The sequence below is a fragment of the Ranitomeya imitator genome, chromosome 1 (assembly GCF_032444005.1).
Source record: "Ranitomeya imitator isolate aRanImi1 chromosome 1, aRanImi1.pri, whole genome shotgun sequence".
NCBI lineage: Eukaryota > Metazoa > Chordata > Amphibia > Anura > Dendrobatidae > Ranitomeya > Ranitomeya imitator.
This window is the reverse complement of record NC_091282.1, coordinates 673,174,059-673,192,181: the sequence shown is the minus strand read 5'-3', so window position 1 is coordinate 673,192,181 and position 18,123 is coordinate 673,174,059.

The following is an 18,123-nucleotide window of genomic DNA, read 5'->3' as shown; positions in this document are numbered from 1 at the left end:
GGAAGGAGCACTGTTTTACTTTTTCAACGCAGAATTGGCTGGAATTGAGATCGGACGCCATGTCGCGTTTGGAAAGCCGCTCATGTGCCTAAACAATGGAAATCTCCCAATTTTAACTCCAACCCTAACCCAAACACAACCCTAACCCTAATTCCAACCCTAGCCCTAACCCTAACCCTAACCACACCCCTAACCTGAACATGCCCCTAACCAAAATTCCAACTCTAACCACACCCTTAACTCCAACACCCCCCTAACCTCAACACACCCCTAGCACTAATCCCAAACCTAACCGTAACCCTAACCACATCCCTAGCCCTGACACACCCCTAACCCCAATCCCAACCCTAATCCCAAAAGTAAACCCTAACCCCATCTATAGCCCCAACCTAACCCTAACTTTTGCCCCAACCCTAACCCTAACTTTAGCCCTAACCCTAACTTTAACCCCAACCCTAACCCTAACATTAGTCGCAGCCCTAACTTTAGCCTCAACCCTAACCCTAACCCTAATGGGAAAATGGAAGCAAATACTTTTTTTATTTTATTATTTTTCCCTATGTAAGTCCCTATGTAAGAGGGTGATAAAGGCGGGTTTGATTTACTATTTACAACGGGTTTTTATAGTGAGTTCTTGTTTGTCAGCTGTCACAGACTAAAAGATGTTTTTTCTTGCAAAAAAAAGCTTTTGCATCACCAGATTTTGAGAGCTATAATTTTTCCATATTTTAACCCACAAAGTCATGTGAGGTCTTGTTTTTTGCGGGATTGAGTTGATGTTTTTAATGGTACTATCTTCGGGCACATGACATTTTTTGATCACTTTTTATTCTGATTTTTGGGAGGCAGAATGAGCAAAAACCAGCAATTAATGAATTTCTTTTGGGGGGGGGCATTTATATCATTCCGCATTATTTAAAATTAATAAGGCAGTTTTATTCTTTGAGTCAATATAATTACAACAATACCTCATTTATATTTTTTTTATGTTTTGGCGCTTTTAAACAATAAAAACTATTTTATATAAAAAATAATTATTTTTGCATCACTTTATTCTGAAGGCTATAATTTTTTTGTTTTTTCACTTATGATGCTGTATCACAGCTCATTTTGTGGGACAAGATGACATTTTAGCGGTACCGGGTTTATTTATATCCGTCTTTTTGATCACGTGTTATTCCACTTTTTGTTCGGCGATATGATGATAAAGCATTGTTTTTGCCTCGTTTTTTATTAATTTTTTTTACGGTGTTCACTGAACGAGTTAACTAGTAGGACCGTTTTATAGGTCGGGTCGTTACGGATGTGGCGATACTAAATATGTGTAATTTTATGGTTGTTTTTTTTTATTTGCATAAAGAAATTAATTTTTTTTGAAAAATATATATATTTTTTCTTTATTTAGGAATTAAAAAAATTTTTTTGCCACATGTTAATTTTTTAAAACTTTTTTACATTGTTCCAGGGTGAGACATCACTGTATATAGTCAGATCGCTGATCTGACACTTTGCACTGCACTGTGTTAGATCAGCGATCTGACAGACAGTGAAGGAGGCTTCTCAGCGCCAGCTCTCAGCAGACACTGACAAGCCACCTCCCTGCAGGACTCAGAAGGACCCCGTGGCCATCTTGGATCCGGGGGCCTGCCGGGAGGAGACCCTCGGAACAACGCGATCACATCTTAAAAGATGGCCACACGTTTTTCTTTACTTAGCTGCTTTTTTCTTGCCATAATACAAATTCTAACAGTCTATTCAGTACGACTATCAGCTGTGTATCCACCAGACTTCTGCACAACACAACTGATGGTCCCAACAGCATTTATAAGGCAAGAAATCCCACTTATTAAACCTAACGGGGCACACCTGTGTAGTGAAAACCATTCCCGATGACTGCCTCTTGAAGCTCATCAAGAGAATGCCAAGAGTGTGCAAAGCAGTCATCAAAGCAAAAGGTGGCTACTTTGAAGAACTTAGAATATAAGACATAATTTCAGTTGTTCCACACTTTTTTGTTAAGTATATAATTCCGCATGTGTTAATTCATAGTTTTGATGCCTTCAGTGTGAATGTACAATTTTCATAGTCATGAAAATACAGAAAAATCTTTAAATGAGAAGGTGTGTCCAAACTTTTGGTCTGTACTGTACCTAAACAGTGGAAACCCCTCAATTCTAACTCCAACCCTCGCACAGCCCTTCCCCTGACCCTAGTCCCAGTCCTAACCATAATCCCAACCCTAACCCCAACTCCAATGCTACCCTAACTCCAAAACAACAGCTGTAGCTCCCACACCACAACTGTAACCCCAACACAACTCTGGTCCAACCGTAACCCCAACATCACAACCGTAGCCTCCACGCCACAACCATAAGCCCAACACCACAACAGTAGCCCCAGCCCTAACCCTAGCTCTAACCCCAACCCTAACTCTAACCCTAGTCCCAACCCTAACCCTAATGGAAAAATTGAAAATAAATATATATATTTTATTATTTTTACCTAACTAAGGGGGAGACAAAGGGGGGTTTGATTTACTATTTTTTATTTTGATCACTGTGATAGGGTTTATGCGTGAATACAAGTACACACTGGTAGAAAATCTATTAATGGCTTTCCCATCTGACAGCAGGTGGCTTAGTGGAACAAAAATGTAGAGAAGGAGTAGTAAGCTGCCAATGCAGCTGGGGCACCACCAGCATCTTGGAAGGTACTGTCAGCATACCCAAAATGTGGCAAAAGGTTATGAGCATGCCACAACATCTTGCACCTCCATCTGATAAGGTACATGTTAGCAGGAGGCAGCATTATAACAACATTTTCAAACAGTATTTGTCCACACGTTTCCACATACAAACAGATGGGTCTGCAACTTTTAACTTTTGGGTCTCCAAATTGGTTTGCTTTTTATGTTGTGGAGGTGCTGGCCCGCCCTGCGGCAAGTGTACTGTCGGAATGTGTGTTTAGCAGGAGGTGTCACCACAGTCTTCAACTTTATTTGCCATTTGTTTCATATGGTTGCCTCATCCTCAAATTAAAAAAAGTGTGTTGGCTCCACCACAACTTTCACGTACCCCACCACGTACACCTACTCCTCCAATTGGACCTCTGCCCCCCAGTTGTAGCTTGTTAGATTATTTTGGGTTCATTCTATGTTCTTTGTAGTCAGTTCCCTGAAAATAAAAAGAAATAGTGTTGGATTACTTCTCCCTTGCCTCTTCCACCCATTAATTTGTAAAGCGCTGCAGAAAATGTTGGCGCTATATAAATAAAATTATTATTATACGGACAAGAAGAACTTTCTACACTTGGGCTCACATGTGTAGGATGCTAGGAGGTGCATAGGATGCAGTGAAACACAGGAGGCAGAGCAAGGGTTAACAGGTTCTTTATGTATAGGAACAGCAATGGTACAAGCAGGGGTATAAAGGATGTGATTGGAGGATGGGGAAAGTCAAATGCACAAGAATATAACAGGTTAACTTATCAGTCTCTGTGCGCTAGAGAAAGGTGGCTCGAAGATCCCTCCATGACGCCGCAGGCTATGCGAGATATCTCTGATCCGGTCCCGCAGATGAGCAATGCACTTTTTGCTTGCGATGACGAATCCTTTGGGTTCTTCGGCACACGATCTCCTGATTTGTGCGCACGTTGGGGCAGAGGTGATGGTCATCAGCACAGAAGAAGCAGAATGTTCAGTGAGCAAGGCCACAGTAGGAGCACACAGTCCAGCGGACACAGCCACTGGCATGTGCTGGTCCTAAGCAGGCACCGCAAGGATGGGACTAAGCGGTGCCTCCGCGGTGGCGAGCGGAGCAAGGGTCCGTACTCTATCCTGGTCACTACCTGGTGTGAAAGTCTCTCTGGGAAGAGGGTAGGATGCGTAGGCAGTCTGGCTAGCTGGGGGTATAGGCACAGCTAGCGTGCATGGGTACATGAAGAGGGAGTTAACCGTCTCACTACTCACAAGCTTGGTCCCCACCATATGTCCCGTCTTCCTACTAAAACTGCTATTTATGTCGGACCTGCCCCCATCAGTCAGGTGCCCTGAACTGCTACAGTCCACAATCACTTCCTCTGGAACACTGGTGACAGCACCGATGGTTCCGGCCTGGATACGCAGGAGAGACCGTCATCTTGGCTCTCCACCCTACACTCCCCCACTCTTTCTACTCATCATTCCATGGGTGAGACTATTCGAGAAGTGTGTGACTGTCTTCTCTTTTTCTGTGCGAATTGTTTCCAGATGAAATTCTCTTGGTCATAGCAAGGGGGGCTTGCCAGCTGTTGTTTGCTCGGACCGTCTCAGATGAGAAGAAGTAGTGCAGCTCTCTTGTGGGGCCAAATCCAGCTGTGGGGAAGAGCCATGGGGGAGCTTGCATCCTCTGGTTCTAACCTCTCGGAGCTTAATCGTTCACCCCTTCTTCATCCTCGGCTTCTACTGGTGTATAGACTATCTCATGAGCCTCCGACTCCTCTTCTACTCGAACAGGGTTCTTAGACAAGCAGGGTTGGAGCATATTCCGATGATGAATTCAAGTGGAGACATCTTCTTTTCCTTCAGGTTGGAATTCATAGACAGGTCCCTCTGGACTAACTCTTCTCTTCACCCGATACGGGTCTTTCTCCAACGATTTTCCAGCTTGTCTCAAAGGCGCGTCTCCTGTACTAAAACATTGTCTCCAGCTCAAAACTCTGTTTCTCCAGATGAGGTCCTCTCTGCATGTTCTAGCTCCTGCAACCTGGTCTGGACCAACTGGTGTAAGGTCTGCAGGTGGTGTCGATGTTCTCGAACCCAGGAGGACACTCCCATCTGTGCGTAGTCCTTTTCTGGGTCCAATGCCAACTCAGTGATTTCCTTTTCTGCAGAAGAGAAGAGAGTAAAGTGCTGTCTTTCTTTCATACCAACACAATAGGGGCAGCCCACAGACGCTGGCTCTCCCGGATCACACCGGCATGCAATATCTGTTTCAACATGCTTTTCACTTCCTGGTACAACTGTGGGGGAATTTGCCGGTAACGCTCCTGTATGGGCGTGGTGCTTCCAGTTTGTATTTCGTGCAGCCAAAATCATCTTCATGGAGGGCAAAGACTTCCTAATACTTCCCCAGCAGAGCTTCTACCTGTTGCACCTGAGCGGGTTTGAGTTCGGCCAGTTCTGCCCACATTTGTTACAATATGGGTTGGTCCTTCTTGATGTTCAGACACTGAAATGGAAATGGAGTTCAATGACACTGTCCAGCGGTCTCCGGGTTGTACCTCCAATTGCACTGTATGAGGGAGCATTATTTCTTCAGGTAGGTTCATGATTCGGGCCACCACACTTCTGGGAATGAAAGTAATATCCTGATCTCCTAAGTAAATGCACCGCATCGGAACAGTTCCTTCTCTTACAATGGCCAACGTATGTGCCACTAGGAGTCCCTTGGGTAGCTGTTCAGAAGAGGATGGTTTGATTTGGACCTCAACCCCCTCCAGGGGGACACAAGCATGAATGGGCAGGGACAGCACTGTTTGTTCTGGTGGAAGTACAATTTTGGTGGAGGCCGGAACAATTACTTTTCCTAACACAGTTTCCTCACAGTTAGACTACTGTACTGGTGCCACTTATGCCTGTTGTTAGAAAATTCTTCTCTGTGGTGTGTGTGGGCTTCATTGTTTCAAAGTCGCATTAGAGGGTCTCTGAGGAGAAGGCTTCCAAACTCCTTCAGCACATTCATCCTCAAGGTGACAACGGGTCCATAATTCACCTCTCCCTGTGTCAGCACCACACCTTTCCGTCCCAGGTCTTTTCTCACAGAAGGACACTTGCATCCATACCACCCCAGCGACCGGGATCTGTAGTTGGTTGGCCACCATTAACTTTATCTCAGAGCCCCATTCAGGCTGGTTTGCCCAGGGAAAAAGTTGCCAGTAATAAGCCTCCTCACCCAAAAGAATCTGATCACACTATGCTTACTCTTTGTTCAAAATTTGATCACAGTGTGATTTGAATGTTTGGCCCAATTCTCTTAGATGAGAGAATATACACTTGTGTGACCCTGGCCTAAAGCTAACAGATTAAGGTCTGATTTTTGTAATAAGATGGCTTCTCTCTGTCCTCATGTTCTTTTGTCACTCAGCTTTTTTTCTTGTGACGCTTTGGAGCTTTTTGGCATTTTCTTTCTAGAGCTCTACTGTCCTCTGGGAAGCAACAGTGTCATTATTATGAGTAACATTGTTACTATTGTTCTATGTTCCCATGAAGAGGTTTTAGTGAACTTTTTTACACTGGGTATTTAAAAAAATGCAAGTAACATATTTTAGAGAAGTGGTGCAGAAAATCTGCAACATCAAAAACGCGTCCAAAAGCTCATCTTGGGAATGTAGCCTTAAAGATGCCTTCTCAAGTTTCATAAGGGACAACGGATAACTTCCTGATTACTGAAGGACACCCAAGGAGCCCAAGCACTAGGACACCCAACAAGCCCAAGAAGTAATGGCACCTCAATAAATCTTTGCCCTCAGTAGAAGGATAACCCAACTGTCTCTGGATTCAAGGCTTCAAGGCTGTGTTTAGCTTAGATAATTGAATTGATAGATTGTAGCAAGACCAGGTCAAAATTAATTTTCAGCATATGAATGGGAGCAATGATACTTCATTCATCAACTGGAGATCTTGAAAAGAAGGACAAGTCAATAGAATATACCTTATTGTCATGATTCCATGCTTTGGTGGGTCTGTACGCAGTGCCTTATTGTCTGCCGTTAAGTCTAGAGAGGGAGCGTGCTGAGCTGTCAGTGTCTTGACTGACAGTTTAGCCGTCGCATCGGAGTTTAAGTGTTTCCTGAACTTCAACATTGTGTCTCCTGTTCGTATAAGTACCTGGCAATTTAGCCAGCTCTCTGGCTTAGACTAGTTTAAATTCTAGCTTCTTGCTCACTGTACTCTGTGCTCTGATCTACTACTGCCTGATCTAGAACCACACTCTGACCATCTGTTTGCCTTGACCATTTGATTGATCCACCATCTTCCTGGTATTCTGACCCATGGACCCTTACCTGGCTATTCTTTAGTCTCACCCCTCTGTCTATGGCACACCCTTCTGGCTTCCGACCTCGGACTGTTTGATTACCCAGCCTTGTGGCTGGTTTGAGAATAGTGACTAGCATCACAATTCTTTAGTGTATATGGAATGCAGAATTTCCTTATAACTACCTATATTTCTATTTGCTACAATACCATTTGCTGGATACATGAACTTTAAAATATATACAACATGGAGAGTCACATCAGTCATCTTTATTCCATCTACAAATGAGCCTACATGTTCCAGTTTATGGTCCTTGGTGTCCTATTTCATGTCATGCTCACTTATTTTCCTATTCAAAGGAGACTGATAATATCTGAAAGTAAAATCCATTCTACGGACAATGCCCACAGCTTCTGCTTGGATTAATGTTTGGAAATACATTGCGTATTTCTTAGAAAATAAGATCCAGTGAAGGTATATACAGCTGTAAACCTTCCCAGAACAATCATGCCATATTCATCTTTCTGACAGTAATTTTCTTGGCAACGCTGCGTCTATTCAATATTTGATAATGTGAATCCCATTGCAACTACAAAGAATATCATAGAAATGATTTTCTGTATAGTGCTTGCTCTAGATGTCTCTATAATCATTCTCACCTCTCCATTCATTTCAATAATGTCTATTGTTTCTAAGAAAAAGCATCAAAACATTTTTTTTGTATTTATCTGGAACTAAACAGCTTGTAAGAGGGTAAACTGACTGAGAATTCACAACTTTCAATGGCAGCATCTGACCTTTGCTATATGGTTAAGTCAGCATGATAATATGTTGTGAGAAGGGTCCCAAGTGCCTGACAGCACAGTTTTCCTTAAAGGGAGCTTGTCATGTTGAAAATGGTATCTGATCTATGTTTTGATCAGCGTGTTACAAAGCAGGAGGAGCTGGTCAGTTTGATATACAATGTCTTGAAAAAGTTTTTATACCTTGAGAACTCTTCCTTATTTTCTTACGTTACACCCACAAATTTATATGTATTTTATTGGGATTTTACATGATATATCAACACAAATTAGCAACTACTGTATTTGTGAAGTGTAAAGGAAATTATACTTGCTTTTCTAATTATTTTTAAAATATAGATCTGAAAATTGTGATGTGCCTATGTTTTCAGCTGGCTGTAATCTGGTACTAATAACTAAAATCCTGAGTGACAATATGCCTCCAGTATCCCCTAATCCCCTGAATCCCCTAATCTCTTCTTTCTGTCTGACCATCACAGTAGGAGGTTCAATAGATAAGGAAAAAAGCATGGAGAACAGCAGGCAGCTGTGCTTTGTATCCCTTGACATTGAAAAAAACTTTGATATTCATTTATTATGTTCCACTCTTGATGCAAGTTGTTTATATTTTTAATTCTGTGTCCACTTTATAAGTCATACTCTAGTATTAAAGTTGCAGAGAACAGCCCATGGGAATTGCTGTCAAATGTCTTGACTAGGGTTGATCGGTCACCCTAAAAATTGGATTGGAAAGGATCGGTCCGATCACACTTGAAAATCGGCGATCGGGAATTACGATTTCCGATCCTCATTGAAATCAATGGGGATAAAAAACATCCGAGCAACAGATGACGGTGCTGAAGCCCAGGTGGACTGGAGTATTTGTAGGTGGACTGGAGTATTTGTGGAGCGCCCCCACGTTAGGGCAATGGGGTACTTGGTACCGGGTCCTTCGGTTCTCGATGGGGATGTCACGGTGGCCCGACCTGGCCCGTGGCCCTTCGAGGGGTGTCCAATGAAATGAAGAGTTTTAATGAGTATAGTGTTCGTGACGCCACCTGTGATATTCGGTCAGGGTGAACGACGCTGCTTAGGGGTCCGCTGGGGTGATGTTATGGCAGCTAGATGGTATACCTTCCCACAGGTGAAGTATGTCCCCAGGGCTTCCCAGAGTGTAGATGGTGGGTGGTGGATGATGTAAGGCACAGTGAATAACGAGGACACAAGGTTGCAGTCTCTTTACCTTTACTGAAGGCTTCAGCATCCACAGTCCAGGGCACCAGATCACAGGGCAGGCAGAGTCCAGCCGGTCCAAAGGCAAATCCAGAGGTCCCCTTATCCAGGTGGAATTCAATAGCCTTCCTCTAGTGCCTGTGTATTGCAGTCCCTCCCTGCTGAGCTTCTCGTTGAGGTCCTCACAACTATTGCAGATGTAATGTCTCTTTCTCTCTGTATCCCTGTTGGATAAGGTAGGACAAATCCGTTTGACTGAAGGCCAGAGGCTTTTTACAGGGACTCTATCATGCCCCGGCTCCCACAAGTTGCCACTGTGCCTCCTGGGTGTAAGGTCGGGCATCCAATGTGGAATTGATTGTCCTGCCAGTCTTTGAAGTAAAGCATAGAGATCCTTACTCCCTCGGTGTTCTGGCTACTGGCTTCTGCGCCTCAGAAAGGAGACAGCCTTTTACAGGGCAGAACTCCTTCTGGTTTCCTCTCCTTTTGCTATGACTTTGTTTCTCACTCACTACAAGACAATTCCCTTCTGATGTCACTTTCTTAGGATGCTGCCGCACGTGGGGCAGGCGCAGCTCCATAGACCCTCGTCCTCTGCAGACCTCAGTCTGCATCTGGCTCCTTCTCACTCCAGCCAGCTTCTCCCTTGTTCTGCCTAACTTTCTATCCAGACCACCAGTTTTACCTAGTTGTGAGCAGTGCCCTAATAGATAGAAGCATGGCTCCCCCTGGTGGCCTGGAGTGTTAAGTGTGTTGTGTGGTTTGTGATACCTGGTAAGATGACCTCCTTTATTGCCTTCAGACGTAACACCACTCCCCCTGGTGGAAGAATTACATTACTGCAATGACCAGGACCCTGGGGTGCTGCAACCTCCCCACCCTCCCCCGCCGGACTGCCGGACTGGGAAAAGAAAACAACAATACATTAGCAAAAGACATGCAAAATTTTTGAAAGGCTATAAAACAAATTAGTTTAACTGTTGCTTCCCTTTATGGGAGGTGAGAACACTTGAACGTTGCAAACAATAACATATTTACATTATGCACAAGACTTTTAGAGGCAAATGGAAAATAATTATTATTTAACTATGAAACACAACTACCCATACAGGTATACTATCTACTTAGTGCAAGTACCCTCTAAGGGTATACTATAAAACCCTAAAGTGCAAATCAACATTTTCTTTATTCTTCTTCAGATGCAGGACTGTCTACCCCCACATGCCTACTGCATTTCCCTTTAATTTATTCAACCTATCATTTTATTTAACTGCACTTTTTTTTCAAAGTACATATTCAAGTTAATTCTCGATTCCTTCTTTCGACTAGGAGCTACAGACTCTCACGCATGTTCAGCTATTCTCCTTACATACCAGCTCCGCCTAGCTGCTGTTCCGCGACAAGCTTCATTTATTTTATTCAACAGTGCATTATCAAACTTTCTGGCTACATACTATAAGCTATGTAAACATTATTACTAATTAATTATTTCTCTTTATTGCATTTTACTCACTATCTGCTATACTAACTCTATAATATATTAACTCTTTATCAAGTGCAACATTTCAACATTCCCTTTAAGGGCGAAAACAACATTCAAGTCTTTTCTGAGGTAGCGTAAAATAATCACATCATCTGTATTCAAGTCAATTTAAAGGCGACGTGAAGCGAGGGACCCGTGACGAACCCTCAACGTTGGTCTTGGGTGGGCTACAAGACGTGTAATCCTGACCCGGAATTCTGCCACACCAACGGGTTTTTCTTCAGGTCTGTAAAGTAAAGCAATTATTACAGCAAGATTTAACAGCAGTTTCTGTTAAGAGGCAGTCTCTGTAAAAGCCTCCTTTTGTAAAACCAGTAGGAAGCACTTTAAGAAGGTACAAACTATTTACAGGCAGTTCAGGAATCATTCACCGTCCATGATCCTGCAGTCTTTAAAGGCAATAATAAAACTTGTGCAAAACAGATGCAGAACTTGGAATACTCCTATAACTGAGGACCCGTTTAAGGCATAACCCTGGACGGGTTCAAAGGGCAGGAAAAGAAAAGCAATGTCTTTAAAAGAACTATTTACATTTGTCAGGTTTTTCGAGGTTTACTACTAAAACTGCATCCAGGGCCGATTACGGTATTTAGTAACTTTTGGCCTTGGATGACTCGTGTATATATCCTTGTCTACATCGACCCCATCGGTCCGTTGCTCATGTATAGTCAGGTCGTGAGCTGCAATTGCGGTCTTGAGTGCGCTTATTAGTCACCGCATTAGCTTGTGCTGCCACATCCTGGGTAGCTGCAGGGGTGGCCAGATCAGCCTGCCAGGCACTGGGTGACACCATTAAAGGGACACTGTCACCTGAATTTGGAGGGAACAATCTTCAGCCATGGAGGCGGGGTTTTTGGGTGTTTGATTCACCCTTTCCTTACCCGCTGGCTGCATGCTGGCTGCAATATTGGATTGAAGTTCATTCTCTGTCCTCCGTAATACATGCCTGCACAACTACGACTACGGCGGTCGTTTCGAAGGCACTGCAGCATGAAATCACTCATGTGTTCCAGACTGCCGACTCGCCATGCCCCACTGTCCCCTGCTTGAGGCGTGCTCTCTGTCTCCTCTGCATCCCCCATCCTTGCTGTAAATTATGACTACCACGGTGTGGTGTAACATCCTTCTCTGGCCATACTACTTCCTCCTCCAATTCTTCCTTCTCCTCTTCATCAAAAAGTGTCCCCTGTCTGGACCTTTGTGAGTTGCTGTGTTGCCTGGCTAAGAACCTACCCGTAGAGCTGTGGGTAGATTGTCCCAATACAGAAGGCATTATCAGCATTTGTTCCTCCTCCTCGTCCAAAACTGCAACCCTGATCCCTAGCATAGTTTTTTCAAGGAGGCATAAGAGGGGTACAGTGATGCTGACTATGGCATCATCCGTGCTCGACATGAGAGTGAAATCATGAAAGGGCTGCAAAACACAGCAGATGTCCTTCATGTAAGCCCACTCGGCACATGTGAAGTGTGGCCTGCGAGCTGTGCGACTCGTTTGCACCTGATGCAGCTGGAATTCCATTACTGCCTGCTACTGCTCACACAACCTCTCCAGCATATGCGAAGTGGAATTCCACCTAGTGCAGACATCACACATGAGGCGGTGTTCAGGCAGGTTAAATCTTCGCTGCCAAGCTGCAATGCGCGCATTGTGTACGCTCGAATGGCGCAAGTGAGCGCACTTGACACGGACCTTGTGCAGAAGATCTTCAAGATCCAGATAGCTTTTAAGAAAACTCTGCACGACCAGATTTAACACATGTGCCAGGCATGGGATGTGAGTCAGAATGGCTAGACCCACAGCTGCCACCAGGTTTCGCCTATTATCACACACCACCATACCTGACTGGAGGTTGAGCGGCCTAAGCCACTGGTCACTCTGCTGCTTGATGGCATTCCATAGCTGCTCTGCAGTGTGGCTTGTATCCCCCAAACTAATTAATTTCAACACAGCCTGTTGATGTTTGGCTACGGCAGTGTTCAACTTGGTTATGCCAGTGGACGGTTCACCAGTCCTTGTGGATGTAGATGGTGCCAACTGCTGTGCAGAGGAATCTGAGGAAGTGGAGTAGGAGGAAGAGGCAATGCGATTGGACTAAAGTCCTGCAATCCTTGGCGTTGGCAGGACCTGCGCAGTGCCACTATCCACTTCTGTACCTGGCTCCACCACATTTACCCAATGGGCATTGAGGGAAATGTAGCGTCCCTGACCGTGATTACTGGTCCACGCATCAGTGGTCAGGTGGACCTTGCTGCTGATAGCGTTAAGTAGCGCACGCTTAATTATTTTCTCCACGTCCTGTTGCAGGGCAGGGACTGCTTTTCGACTAAAACAGTGGCGGCTAGGAACATAGTATTGTGGGACTGCCAATGCCATGAGGTTGTGATATGCGTCCATGTCCACCAGCCTGAATGATAGCATTTCAAGGTCCAGCAGTTTTGAAATGCTAGCATTGAGGGCCTGTGCTCGGGGGTGGCTTGCTGGGTATTTCCTTTTTCGAGCCCATAACTGTGAGATGGATGGCTGCAGGCTAGACGGGGACTGTGAGGATAACCGGGATTGTGAGGTTGGTGGCGGTGTGACAGTGATGATGGCTGTCTGTACACTACTGCAGGAGGACATTTCCTCTCTCTCCTGGGAGGAACAAGCTACAACGTTAGCGGAAGAGGTGGCACATGGATCTGCAGGTTTGGCAAGATTTTTAATGTGACTTGTCCACTCCGCAATGTGCTTGTTCCTCAAATGCCTTAATATTGGTGGTATTTAGGTTGTGGACGTTTTTCCCTCGTCTCAGAGTTAGATGACACAGATTGCATCTGACTGTTGTAATGTCATCGGCAACTTGGTCAAAAAAGGCCCAAGCACCATATCTCTGTGGAGCACCCCTTGCACTAGTTTTTGCATGGGTCCTGCTTCTTCCGGGTGCCGAAGTGGAGGCTACAGGCAACCAACTCTCGCCCCTCACTCTACTCCCTTTTTTGGCCCTCTGCTGCTGTACTGTTGTGGGAATCTCTTCCTCTGAGCTGCTACCACCACTTTGCTGTCCCTCACACCATGATGGATCAAGGACCTCATCATCTGTTGGACCCTCTTCCAACACCTCAGACGATTGCTCCTCCTGGGTCGTTTCTATACTGCAGGACGCACCAGCTAATGCCACCTGAGTTTCATCATCATCCGATGCGTACTGTGGTCGGCTGACTGTGTGCACAGGGCTACCCGCCTCTTCTTCTTCTGAGAGAAATAAAAGTTGGGCATCACTGCTAAAAAGCTCTTCTTCCTTTTGCCGAATACTGCCTGACTGGGCCCCTGATCCACAGCCAACAGATTCTTCAAACAGAAGTAAAGATGGCTCCAGTACTGGTCCCTCTACCTGCCTGGGTAATTTGGCAGGTGGTGGTGAAGAAGCAGAGCGGTGCTCTGCACTGACATGAGCGGGCTCTGTGCTCTGTATCTGGGAGGATGAGGATGAGGAACAAATTAAAGTCGATGCCGCAGCTGCCATCCATCCAACAACGGTTTCAATTTGTTCCTCCCTCAGCAATGGGATACCACGACCTCCAACAAAGCTGCACATGAAGGACAGTTCCCGGGAATAGCTAGTGGCTGAGTCACTTGTGCCCGCAGCAGGCAAAGATTCTCCACGTCCTCTCGCTGCAACACCTCGGCAACTGCGGCCGCGACCACGTCCCTTACTCCCTGCCTTCCTCATCTCTCTAAACTTAGATGGGCGGAAGGGCAGAAGATTTCTCCTATTTAGTGTGCCTAAACCTGTAAATCTGCAGACAGGTGTAAAAAACACTAATTGGATCTAGTTTGACGTAAATTTTAATAGAAAGTGGTGTGGCCTAAATGAATATGACCTGGTGTTGTGTGAACTGTATTTATCAAAGTCTGAAAGTATCACAGAGTTTTTGTAGCAGTTGCACCATGGGGGCATAATCTACGGTGCAAAAGTGGAATCTACAAATATTCTGTGAATACTAGGTGAGAATGTGCAAGTTGGCACAATCCCACAACAAAAATACGATAGTGTGATTACACCTCGACTGCTGCATAGAGGTGTAAACCGACATTAATTGGAAGCATTGTGGTGATTCCAATTAGAGTGCAATCACACACAAAATGCAGGTGGTAGTATTAGGAATTCTTTGTGGCAGTTGCACCGTGGGGGAGTAATCTACGGTGCAAAAGTGGAAGCTACAAATATTCTGCTAATACTAGGTAAGAATATTTCCCAATTCCCACACCTCTCCCCTCCCCAGTCCTAAAGGCCCCTTCACATTAAGCGACGCTGCAGAGATACCGACAACGATCCGGATCGCTGCAGCGTCGCTGTTTGGTCGCTGGAGAGCTGTCACACAGACAGCTCTCCAGCGACCAACGATCCCGAGGTCCCCGGTAACCAGGGTAAACATCGGGTTACTAAGCGCAGGGCCGCGCTTAGTAACCCGATGTTTACCCTGGTTACCAGCGTAAAAGTAAAAAAAAAAAAACACTACATACTTACCTACCGCTGTCTGTCCCCGGCGTTCCGCTTCTCTGCACTCCTCCTGTACTGGCTGTGAGCACAGCGGCCGGAAAGCAGAGCGGTGACGTCACCGCTCTGCTTTCCGGCTGACCGACGCTCACAGCCAGTACAGGAGGAGTGCAGAGAAGCAGAGCGCCGGGGACAGACAGCGGTAGGTAAGTATGTAGTGTTTGTTTTTTTTTACTTTTACGCTGGTAACCAGGGTAAACATCGGGTTACTAAGCGCGGCCCTGCGCTTAGTTACCCGATGTTTACCCTGGTTACCAGTGAAGACATCGCTGGATCGGTGTCACACACGCCGATCCAGCGATGTCCACGGGAGATCCAGCGACGAAATAAAGTTCTGGACTTTGTTCAGCGACCAACGATCTCCCAGCAGGGGCCTGATCGTTGGTCGCTGTCACACATAACGATTTCCTTAACGATATCGTTGCTACGTCACAAAAAGCAACGATATCGTTAACGATATCGTTATGTGTGAAGGTACCTTAAGAGGTGTAGGATCACCCAACTAAATAACTTTTGTTCCCTCTATCTATCTATCCAATTCTCAACGGCTGCAGTCCGAACAAAATAAAAGATTGATGGATGGTGTGCTGAAACAGCAAAAAGACAGGTGCTGCAATCTGCAGAGAATGCAGTAAGCAGACCAGTGTATGCTGCATAGTGACGCTGCTGGCTCCACAGAACTCTGTGCAGGTCTTAAGAAAAAAAGCACAGGGTAGTGAAGCACAGTCAGTGAAGGTACTTTAACACAAAAGGTGTTGAAATAGGTAGGACAAAAATGCTAACAGAGACACAATGTTTTCGCTCTCTCTCTCTCTAATGACAGAGACAAGCTCTCCTTAACTGAATTCACAGTAGAGTGAACACAAAATGGCAACGCCAGCCTTTTATAGTGCCTGATCACAGCCAATCACAGTCATGCCAGTAGTTAAAATGCCTATTGAATATTGGCACCACATTTACTATACGCCAGTCCTGTGGTACAGACCCTGTTATTATGGAGGCTTTAAAGATTAAAAATAATGGTCTATCAATGACTGTACTTAATTCCTGCAGTACTCGGGGCTGTATCCCATCCGGGCCCGGAGATTTGTCAATTTTAGTGATTTTTAGACGCCGCCGTACTTCCTGCTGGGTTAAGCAGGTGACACTTAATGGGGAATTTTTGTTATCACAGATCATATTGTCTGCCATGGAATTTTCTTACTATTTACGTAGTTAAAGAATATTTTGGGATTATTTTTACTCTTTCTGGCAATGAGTCTCAATCTTTGCTGCCTTGATTTGCTTTTTACAGAATTTATTTAATTTTCTCTATTTATTTAATGCCTCATCACTACCTGCTTCTTTTAATTCTCTAAATGCTTTGTTTTTGTCACTTATTGCGCCCCTTACAGCTCTATTTAGCCATATTGGTTTCCTCCTATTTCTAGTATGTTTATTCCCAAAATTAAACAACGGAATGAACGTCCTCCATGGCGGGTGATTACATAATTTTTGCCAGGGGTTGTAGAATCAAATTAGGGAAGGGTGAAGAGAAGTGTCACATGTCAAAAGATCACATAATGGTATGTAGAAAATATATAGACCCTCCTTATTATTTAATAGGAGCAAATGAATGGAAAGGAGGAAAATTCCTCCTAACGGCATTATATAAGTAAGGAGACTATAAGGTATCTAAAAAGGTGCAAACATCTAACACATGTATGAGATTCACAGACCAACAATTCATAATTTTGCAATTTTCCAACTTTGTATTTTTATGCCCTTAAATCAGAGCATTATATCACATAAAATAGTTAATAAATAACATTTCCCACATGTCTACTTTACATCAGCACAATTTTGGAAACAATCTTTTTTTTTGTTAGCTAGTTATAAAGGTTAAAAGTTGACAAGCGATTTCTCAAAATTTACAAAACCATTTTTTTAGGGACCATCTCACATTTAAAGTCACTTTGAGGGGTGTACATGACAGAAAATACCCAAACTTTATGCCATTCTAAAAACTACACCCCTCAAGGTGCTTCAAACCACACTCAAGAAGTTTATTAACCCTTTGCGTGCTTCGCAGGAACTGAAACAATGTGGATGGAAAAAATGAACATTTAACTTTTTTTGCAAACTTTTTACTTCAGAAGCAAGTTTTTTTATTTTCACAAGTGTAAAAAGAGAAAATGAACCACAAATTTTGTTGTGCAATTTCTCCTGAATACGCCGATATCCCATATGTGGGGGTAAACCACTGTTTGGGCGCACGGTAGGGCTTGGAAGAGAAGGAGCACAGTTTGACTTTTTCAATGTAGATTTGGCTGGAATTGAGATTGGATGCCATGTCGCTTTTGGAGAGCCCCTGATGTGCCTAAACAGAGGAAACCCCCCACATGTAACACCATTTTGGAAACAAGACCCCTAAGGAACTTATCTAGATGTGTGGTGAGCACTTTGAACCCCCAAGTGCTTCACAGACGTTTATAACGTAGAGCTGTGAAAATAAAAAATTGCATTTTTTTACACAAAATGATTTTTCACCCACAAATTCTTATTTTCGCAAGGGTAACAGGAGAAATTAGACCATGAAAGTTGTTGTGCAATTTCTCCTGAGTACATAGATACCCCATCTGTGGGGGTAAACCACTGTTTGGGCGCACAGAAGAGCTTGGAAGAGAAGGAGTTATGTTTGACTTTTTCAATGCAGAATTGAGATCGGATGCCGTGTCATGTTTGGAGAGCCGCTGATGAGCCTAAACAGTGGAAACCCCCCACAGGTGACACCATTTTGGAATCTAGACCCCCTATGGAACTTATCTAGATGTGTGGTGAGAACTTTAAACCCCCAAGTGCTTTTCCTCAAAAAAGATTTTTTAGCCTGCAATTTTTTATTTTCTCAAGGGTAACAGGAGAAATTGGACCCCAAAATTGGGTGACAAGTTTGTCCTGAGTACGCTAAAACCCCATATGTGGGGGGGACCACTGTTTGGGCACACATCGGGGCTCGGAAGGGAAGGAGCACCGTT